Source organism: Saccopteryx leptura, chromosome 9 (genome assembly GCF_036850995.1).
Source record: "Saccopteryx leptura isolate mSacLep1 chromosome 9, mSacLep1_pri_phased_curated, whole genome shotgun sequence".
Classification (NCBI taxonomy): domain Eukaryota; kingdom Metazoa; phylum Chordata; class Mammalia; order Chiroptera; family Emballonuridae; genus Saccopteryx; species Saccopteryx leptura.
Window position 1 is genome coordinate 35,461,121 of NC_089511.1, and position 9,485 is coordinate 35,470,605.

The window sequence follows — 9,485 nt, forward strand, 5'->3', positions numbered from 1 at the left end:
GGTCAGCCGGGAGACTCTTGTCTGTGGAGTACTCCCGCGTTGAGCGCTTGGTCTTGAGTGAGTTTGCTACGAAACTGAACAAGCCCCTGGCGTCTGGGAGCCCACTGACAATTCCAGCACACCCCACTACTCGTTTGGTACCCAGAGGCCGTCTCCTCTGGGAAGCCTTAATTGCTTTTCCAAAATGACAGTCTTCACCTCTGAGACCTACAGACAGGGCTCAGGTGGGGCACCTGTTTAAAATGTCAATTGCTGGGGTGGAATTCACTGGGTATGGGGTCAGACCCACCCCAGTGGGAGTCAAAAGCAGGCTCTAGGACGACACTTTAGGCCCACACCCCTTATATTTTACCGTGGACTCTGGATCTCTTGGAAACTGAAAATAATGTGGCAGCCGGCGTTTGCTCATCTACAGCATTCACTCATTTGTTCTCTCATTCATTCAACACAGGCTGAGGCAATCTAAGGATTGTTGGAAGAGATGAGGCTGAATGGACAACCCCATGGCCTCCCTGCCTCCAGTCTAACTACAGACATAACTAAGAGGGTCAGTTTTAAGAAGATAACCCCTCCCCCCCCTCCAGCAAGGGGTGGGGCACCAGCTACTAGTAACCACTCCCTCTGAGTGATTTTATACGTAACAGGCGTAGGGCATCATAAACACTCAAGAAACAGTACCTGCTTTTCAAAATTATATATCCAATACTTCATGCAGTCCTCATAACAAACTCGTGAAATAGACAAAACATTTAGTACCCACTTTACAGGTATGAAAAATAAGTTTCCAGGTGTTCCAGTGACTTATTCAAGGTCACACAGAACACAGATCCTATCCCATTTGCTTTCATCAGAACATAATAACAGTAATAAACAATGCTCTGGGCCAGGCTCTGGGCTACGTGCAAGGTCCTATCTAAATATAATCCCCACGAGAACCCTAGGCTGCAAATGTGATTGGCATTCTAGAGAGGAGGAAACAGAGACTCAAGAGATTGATGGCCCTGGCTGGTTGGCTCAGTGATAGAATGTCAGCCGGCATGTGGATGATCTAGGTTCGATTCCTGGTCAGGGCACACAGGAGAAGTACCGATCTGTTTCTCCACCCCTCTCCCTCTCACTTCTCTCTCTCTCTCTCTCTCTCTCTTCCCCCCGCCTCTCTCTCTTCCCCTTCTGCAGCCATAGCTTGATTGGAGTGAGTTGGCCCCAGGAGCTGAGGGATAGCTCCATGGCCTCCACCTCAAGCGCTAAGAAGAGCTCGGTTGCTGAACAACAGAGCATTACCCACTTTTGGGTTTGCCAGATGGATCCCAGTAGAGTGCATGTGGGAGTCCGTCTCTCTATCTCCCCTCCTCTCACGGAAGGAAGGAAGGAAGGAAGGAAGGGAGGGAGGGAGGGAGGGAGGGAGGGAGGGAGTTGAAGAACATTTCCTAAAGTCACCCAAATAGGAAGGGACAGAGCATGATGTAACCCCAATGTGGTTATTGCAAGTCTGTGGCTCCTGGTCATAACTCTGCATGCCCAGGTGGTATCCATAGCATTAATATATAAAGAAATTAACATATAATATATAAAGGCCTCAGTGCTATATGAAAGTGGCCATGTCTTTTACCAGGCTTGCCAAAGGAGTCTAAAGCATCGCTTTGGACAACAGGGGGTTATAAAATGAAATCTCTCAGAGAGGTTGGGTATCCTTTTCCACTGTCAGTAAAATACAGTAGATCTGTGGAGAATATTTTATACAAGTTCACCTGGCCCCAGCAGCAGAAATGTGCAAGACACACTGTTAGCCAGCTTTGGTCAGAGCAGAGACCAAACTGATAGCCAACAAACAGTCCCAGTCCCTCAAGTGGCCAGGCTGGCACATTCCCCCATTAATAATGAAACACCAAGGACAATCTCCCCCAGTGGCAGTTTTGGAAAGGACATTCTATTTAGTTCTTTTACAGAGGGTTTTCAAATTAAAAGTGCCCCCAAAAGTCCAGGCACTTAAATGAATAAATCATAAAAACAATGTCTTAGAAGAAACTAGCTGCCTCTCTTGTAAACAGATATCTAGAATTTTAACCCAAATGCTTCAAACTTGATCATATATGTAAGTTTGCATTTGGTCACTTGAGGATCTTTTAAAATAAACGTTATTGTTTAGAACAGTTTTAGTTGCATAGCAAAATTTAGAGGAAGGTTCAAAGAGTTCCCATACACCTCTCTCGCCCCAAACACAACCTCACCTGCTATCAATATCCCGCACCACAGTGATACTGTTGTAGAAATGGTTGAAACTACATTGACACATGATTATCATCATGGACTGAAGGTTTGTGGCACCCCAATATTTATATGTTGAAATCTAATCCCCAGTGTCATGGTGTTAGGACGTGGGGCCTGTGAGAAGAGATTACATCATGCTGGCAGAACCTTTATAAAAAGTGACTGCACAGAGCTTCCTGGCCCCATCCCTTTGAGGACACATCACGAAGAAGGCTGTCTAAGAACTAGGAAGAGGGCCCTCACATTGATCTTAAACTCCCATGCCTCCAAAACTGTGAAAAATAAGTGTTTGTTGTTTAAGCCACCTAGTCTCTGGTATTCTAGTTATGGCAACCCCAGCAAAGACACAACCAAAGTCCACTGCTTACAGAGGGTTTTCTCTTGGTGTTGTACATTCCATGGATTTGGACAAATATATAATGACATGTGTCCACCATTACGGTATCATACAGAGTAGTTCCACTGCCCTGAAAATCCTCTGTGTTCCATCGATTCATCCTTCCCTTCCTCCAATCCCTGACAAACACTGATCTTATTATGGTCTCCATAATTTTGCCTTATCCAGAATGTCATAGTGTTGAAATCATACAGCATGCAGCCTTTTCAGATTGGCTTCTTTCACTTTGTAATATGCCTTCAAACTTCTTCCATGTGTTTTTGTGGTTTGATAGCTCAGGGTTTTTTTTGTTTGTTTGTTTGTTTTTGTATTTTTCTGAAGCTGGAAATGGGGAGGCAGACAGACTCCTGCATGCGCCCAAACGGGATCCACCCGGCATGCCCACCAGGGGGCGATGCTTTGCCCATCTGGGGTGTCGCTCTGTCACAACCAGAGCCATTCTAGCACCTGAGGCAGAGGCCACAGAGCCATCGTCAGTGCCCGGGCCAACTTTGCTCCAATGGAGCCTTGGCTGCAGGAGGGGAAGAGAGAGACAGAGAGGAAGGAGAGGGGGAGGGGTGGAGAAGCAGATGGCGCTTCTCCTGTGTGCCCTGGCCAGGAATCTAACCCGGGACTCCTGCACACCAGGCCGACACTCTACCACTGAGCCAACCGGCCAGGGCTGATAGCTCAGGTTTTATCAGCACCAAATGTTATTCCATTGTTTGGCTGTAGCACAGTTTATTTATATGTTCACCTATTGGAGGGCACTGCGCTTGCTCCCAACTTTTGGCAATTATGAATAAAGCTGCTATAAACATTCGTGTGCAAGTTCACTTAAGGGTTTTAAATAGTGGTGGAATTCAGCCTGTTCACACCAGTTTAGCAAAGCCAATACCTAATTTTTTGTTGAGTTTGGCCAACCAGTTGTTAAAATGGCACTTGTAATCAGGGTTCTCTCTAAAGTGGGCACCTGGGCAGCTGCCCAATGTGGAAATCACAAATTTACATTCCTTACTCTTTTTTAATGTTCTTCCTTACTCTTTTTTAATGTTCATCTGTGCAACAATGTATTCTAAGCACCCATCTGTGCAACAGTGTATTCTAAGCACTTATAGCAATGTTCATAGGTGAAAAAAGTTGCAAGTGAGGGTGCCAATCAAGAAGTAATGTAGAAATACCTTAAAGAATAGTTTTATTGTTTTTTTTTTTGTCAGGTATTATTTAATATTTTTTCACTAATATTTTAAAACTCTTATAATCTAGTTTTATGTATCTCTTTTATTGTTCTTATTTAAGTATTAAGTGCATGAAATAATAAACTACCTTTCGTTATATCTTTTTTAATACTTAAAACAGTCATTGGGGCAGAGAACCAGTTGTTAAATTATTTGAATCCCACCACTGGTTTTAAATCTTGTCATAGGCATTTCCTTATAAATTCTCCCAAGTCCTTTAGAACCTGACTAGAAAAAATATAGTGAAAAAGGTAAGCAGGTGAAAAGCTTGGCCATGGAGTGCTGCGTAACTTTGGATAATCAATGCCACCTCTCTGAGCTTCTGCTCTCTCTTCTGTAAAATGCAGGGCAGTGCTTCCTCCATTAGAAGCAGTGAGCAGACAGAGTGGGCTGCTACACCGGGGGTCCAGGCACAGTGCCTGCCCAGCCCTCAGTGAGCGTGCTGGAGATGTGAGCTCTCATTGTTCCACAGCAGTCCTGCTAGAGCGACAGGAGAAGGCACGTGTTGAGGGACGAGGTCCAGTGATTCATCCCAGGTGCTGTGGCGCTGAGAGCTAAACCTCTCCCTGGGTGTGCTTCTGAAATGCCAGCACTTCCAGCCCCCACAGTTCCCAGGTCCAGGCTTAAAATATTACATGTCACATTCAGCTTTCAGCTGACTTTTTCCTGCATCATATTCACACACATGCACAACTCCTCAAGCACTAATAATAATCATCATCATAATAATAATTCTAGTAACAACAAAGGCCTACTCCTGCGAAGCTAGAAGACTCCTCTCCACCTGCAGGCATTCCTCTGTCAACTGGCTCTGCTCTGAGCTAGGCACACGCTCCCGTCCTGGGATCAGGTGAGGCCTGTCCATCAGCACCTGGCAATTCATGAGAGATTGTGCTGTGGCAAGACAGGGATGCCTGCAGTGTCCCAGCGATGCCTCGCCATTCCCACTGCCAGCACCCAGGCCACAGATGTCACTCACTGTGCCTCAGACTGCAACTGCCTCCTGCCTTCCCCCTCTGCTCGCTCCCCCTCCCTGGGTCTACTTCCTCCTCCTCCTCCTCTTCTTCTTCCTTCTTCTCTTCCCCCTTCTCCTCCTCCATTTTCTTCCCCCACCTCTCCCCACTCCTACTCCTCTGCTTTCCCTTTCTTGCCCTCCGTCCACCTGAATTCCACCTGCAGGCCTTCCAAGCCTCCACCTGCAGGTCTTCCGAGCCGTGACCTCACGGCTCCCCACTGCCTCCACCTGGCAAAGCGCAACCTTCTCACCCTGGACAGTCCCGGCCTTGCTTGGCTGCTGATTGGCATGCAAGCCTCAGCTCTCCACCAGACTACATTGCCCTCATTCAGCCCCGCTCTCCTCCTCCTGCTGGGTTTTGTTCCTGTTTTTTTTTTCCCACCCCAGAAAGGCTGCCTCCTCCACACCCCCAATTTTCACAGGTCAAAAATTTCACCCCCAATTGGCCTGGAGACTATCAGGAGGGAAGGGGAGGGGCACCAACAAACCCCTCTAACAAAGCAGGGAATTTGTAAACATGTGAAAGTTGGTGGAAGGAGTGGCGAACGCTAAGAGGCCTTACTTAGAGGCACAAAAGGAATCTGCAGAGGAACTGAAAAAAACATCTCCACGGTACAGGGGTGGAGGGAGGGTTCTGGCATCCTCAGGTGAACCCAAGTGCAGATTTAAAATATACACACTTCTCAGCCGGGATAACCGGGAACCAGGCAGGTCATGTTTTCAAGTGCCACCCCACCTCTGCCCACCCCACCCTGCACACAGGAACCAGCCAATTTCTTCTAAGTAAACTTATTACCATCTTTAAACACAGAGCAGGCAGGCAAAGAATCATAAGAGATTGTCACCAAGAAAAGAAATAGCAGCAAAGTCTATTTTTTTCCCCAGAGACATTGGTAACTTCTAGAAGAAACAGTAAAAGAAGTTAATGGTCCTTGTGAGTGAGGGGAGCGGTAGCAAGAAGGTGCTCTTTTCATTTTAACGTCCTTTGTACGATCAGGTTTTTAACCACGTCATGTAGAATGCCATGCTCCTTTAAAAGCAGTATAGTTTCTTCTATATTTCAAGCTGCAAGCAGTTACTAGTATCTCCCGTATCAGGCACTGGACAATGACAGAGCAGAGTGAGGACTTCCTCTCATGTGTCCCCTTTACAGTGAACTCTAATAATGCTTAGTTGTTTGGAGCGGCACCTAATACTTAATAAATGTAGGAATGTTTAATAAGCTCGTAATCAAAAAGGTGTGTGAAGAACTTCTTTTTCCCCAAATTCAGGTTTGCCAGATTAAATACAAGGTTCAAATTAAATTTGGATTTCAGATAAACAATGAATAGTTTTTCTTAGCATAAACATGTCCCATGCACAATGTGGGCATCTATATTTTTATTTGCTAAATCTGACAACTTTCACTGTCAAGGAAAAAGAAGGCCACTGGAGTGTGAAGTTTTCCCTGCCCAGGTCTCAAGGGTCAGCTCAACTGCTGACGTCTCCAAGAAGCATTCCTCGAGCCTCTTTCTCCCCTTTCAGAATCTTAGCTTGCTCATCCTGTCCCCTCTCTGTGCATGACGGCCACAGGAGCACAGCAAGACAAGGAGCTCCCAGTCCACACTCACAGGGACTGAGTCTGGGCAGGTGACTGGGGAGCTCTGTGCTGTGCTTTCTCCATCTGTAGGATGGGGTGACAGCCTGCTGGCACCTGACTCTCAGTGCTCAGGAGGATTAATGCTGATCATGAGAACAATGCCTACAACATGGTGAGGGCTCTCAGTGTGTTTGCTAAAATGTAAGTTTCAGGCCCTGGCCGGTTGGCTCAGCGATAGAGTGTCGGCCTGGTGTGTGGATGTTCTGGGTTCGATTCCCTGGCCAGGGCACACAGGAGAAGCAACCGTCTGCTTCTGCACCCCTCTCCCTCTCCCTTCTCTTTCTTTTTCTCTCTTCCTCTCCTGTAGACATGACTTGGTTGGAGCAAGTTGGCCTGGGGTGCTGAGGATGGCTCCATGGCCTTGCCTTAGGCACTAAAATAGCTCGGTTGCGGCCCTGGCTGTTTGGCTCAGTGGTAGAGCATCAGCCTAGCGTGCAGGAGTCCCAGGTTTGATTCCCAGCCAGGGCACACAGGAGAAGCGCCCATCTGCTTCTCCACCCCTCCCCCTCTCCTTCTTCTCTGTCTCTCTCTTCCCCTCCTGCCACCGAGGCTCCATTGGAGCAAAGTTGGCCCGGGCGCTGAGGATGGCTCTGTGGCCTCTGCCTCAGGCGCTAGAATGGCTCTGGTCGCAACAGAGCGACGCCCTGGATGGACAGAGCATCGCCTCCTAGTGGGCATGCCGGGTGGATCCTGGCCGGGCGCATGCGGGAGTCTGTCTGACTGCCTCCCCGTTTCCAACTTCAGAAAAATAAAAATAAAAAATAGCTCGGTTGCTGAGCAATGGAGCAACGGCCCCAGATGGGCAGAGCATTGCCCCATTAGGGGGCTTGCTGGATGGATCCCAGTTGGGCTCATGCAGTAGTCTGCCTCTCTGCCTCCCCACTTCTCACCTAAGAAAAAAAAAGGTTTCAGCCTGTGAGTCCCCTGTAGGGCAGGCAGCCTTGCACCTGCCAGTGTGGGAGCCTGGGAGTACTGGACGGGGCACTCTTAGTCCTCAGGAAGCATCTGCCTAAAATAAGTGCCAGTGCATGTCTGAATTGAATTCTGGGTTTGATCTGCTAAAAAGAAGACCATGACTGTGGTTATGGCGGGAGGGAGGGCATGTCCCTGAAGCCCCCAAGTGACATCCATTTGTTCCATTTATGATTTCAAAGCATGGAGTCCATACTGAGCAGATTGCTGGGTGCTGGGTATAGTGGGGAGCCCAAGACAGATCAGGGCCTCGCCTACCTCCCTGCTGCTGACATCCTGATGGTGGGGGGGTGCGGTGAGGGGTGGCGACAAACAGGGACGCTCAGGATTCTATCAGACAGGGTGAAACTAATCAGGATGAGGGGTGGATAAGGGGAGGAGGAGGAAGTATGTGGGTGGTTGGGGGGGATGCAGAGGAGGTGGCAAGGCAGTGAGGAACTGAGGGACCCAGACTAAAGGCACGGCACAGGCACAGGCCCTGCAAGGGTCCAGGCTGTGTGGCTGCACACGGGCAGAGGTTGGGAGCCAACGGGAGAATGTTCTTGGCTTTCTTGGGATTCCTAAAGGTGAAGAGCAGCCAGTGCCAGCAATGGTCTGATCCCAGGGGGGATCTTCATTCTGTCCTTAAAAGTTCCCACCGGGGTCTTCCTTGGTTATTGCCACCCTGAGACCCAGCGGTCACTTTGAGGCACCAGCCAAAGCTGCCGCCTGATTGTGATTCCAAGCTTAGCTTCTTCCCTGGGGCTCAGAGCACCGACCCCACAGGCTGTAAATTTGGTGAAAAACAAGTGACCTCCCTACCTCGTCCTCTCCCTGTCCTTGTCCAACAATCTGAGCCCTGTCTGCACCTCCCAGGGAGCAGCCTGCTTCACAGGCTCTGATAATGAGTCACTGACCCTACAGGGTTAATTACAGGGTTTCAAGTTGGTGATATAAAAAGCTGAAGTTTCATAGACATTGAGTCATGTGTGTTCAGAAGTCATGCCTTCATGCATACACTATTAACTGTGTATATATATATTTAGAAAATTATATATAGGCATCTTTCCATATAGGCTTTTTATATAGAAGTTTCTATTTTTAATTTTTAGGTCTTCTTTAATTTCCAAGGCCCTAACCCTAATTTCAAAAAGACAGTAAAGTAATGGGTTAAAAGACCCCGATTCCATCACTTGATAGCTGCACGACTTGAGTTAGTTAGTTCAGATCTCTAAACCTCAGTTGCCTTACCTCTTAAAGAGTGATATTAATGGTATATACCCACAAAAGAAGATTAAATGAGCAGTCACGGACAGAACAGCTAGCACAGTGCTTGGCACACAATATGCACACATGACATTTTCTCATATATTAGGGAAATCTTGGAAAAGTTAGACGTTCATGAAGTACATGCTTCTTGTGCACCTATTATGTGCCAAGTTATTGTGCAAAGCACTGGGACTACAGAAGGGGACAAGGCAGAGTCACTGCCTGCCTAGGGCATATATGGCAGATATAAAGCTACTAAACAAATATCAGCTAGCCTGTGTGTTTGGGCACAGGGAAACTAAACTTCTTATCCCTTGGGTGTGTTGGGCCCATGTGATCAGCTTTGACCAGTGAGTTGTGAATGAAAGTGAAACATGTCACTTCCAGGCTGGAACACAATTCCCAGGGCAGAATCTCCCTTTCTTGTCCCTGTGAAGATGACAGGAGAGACAACATTTGGCCACTGAGTGATTTGGATGAGCAGTGCTTCTTCTGAGCCGAGGCTGGCTCAAGATTAAGTCACTGAGACTTGGGGTGTTTGTTATTATGCACACACCAGCCTTAACTAACTGATACACCATGTAAGCAAATCAGTTGCATAGAAGTCTGGATAAGGGCACTATTTAGGGCTTGTATGAAATGGGCAGCACAGAGAAGCATGTCATTAACTCTCTTTAAGAAGAAATATGTATATCTTTAATATTCTAAAAACATCTGTAAATACTCTTG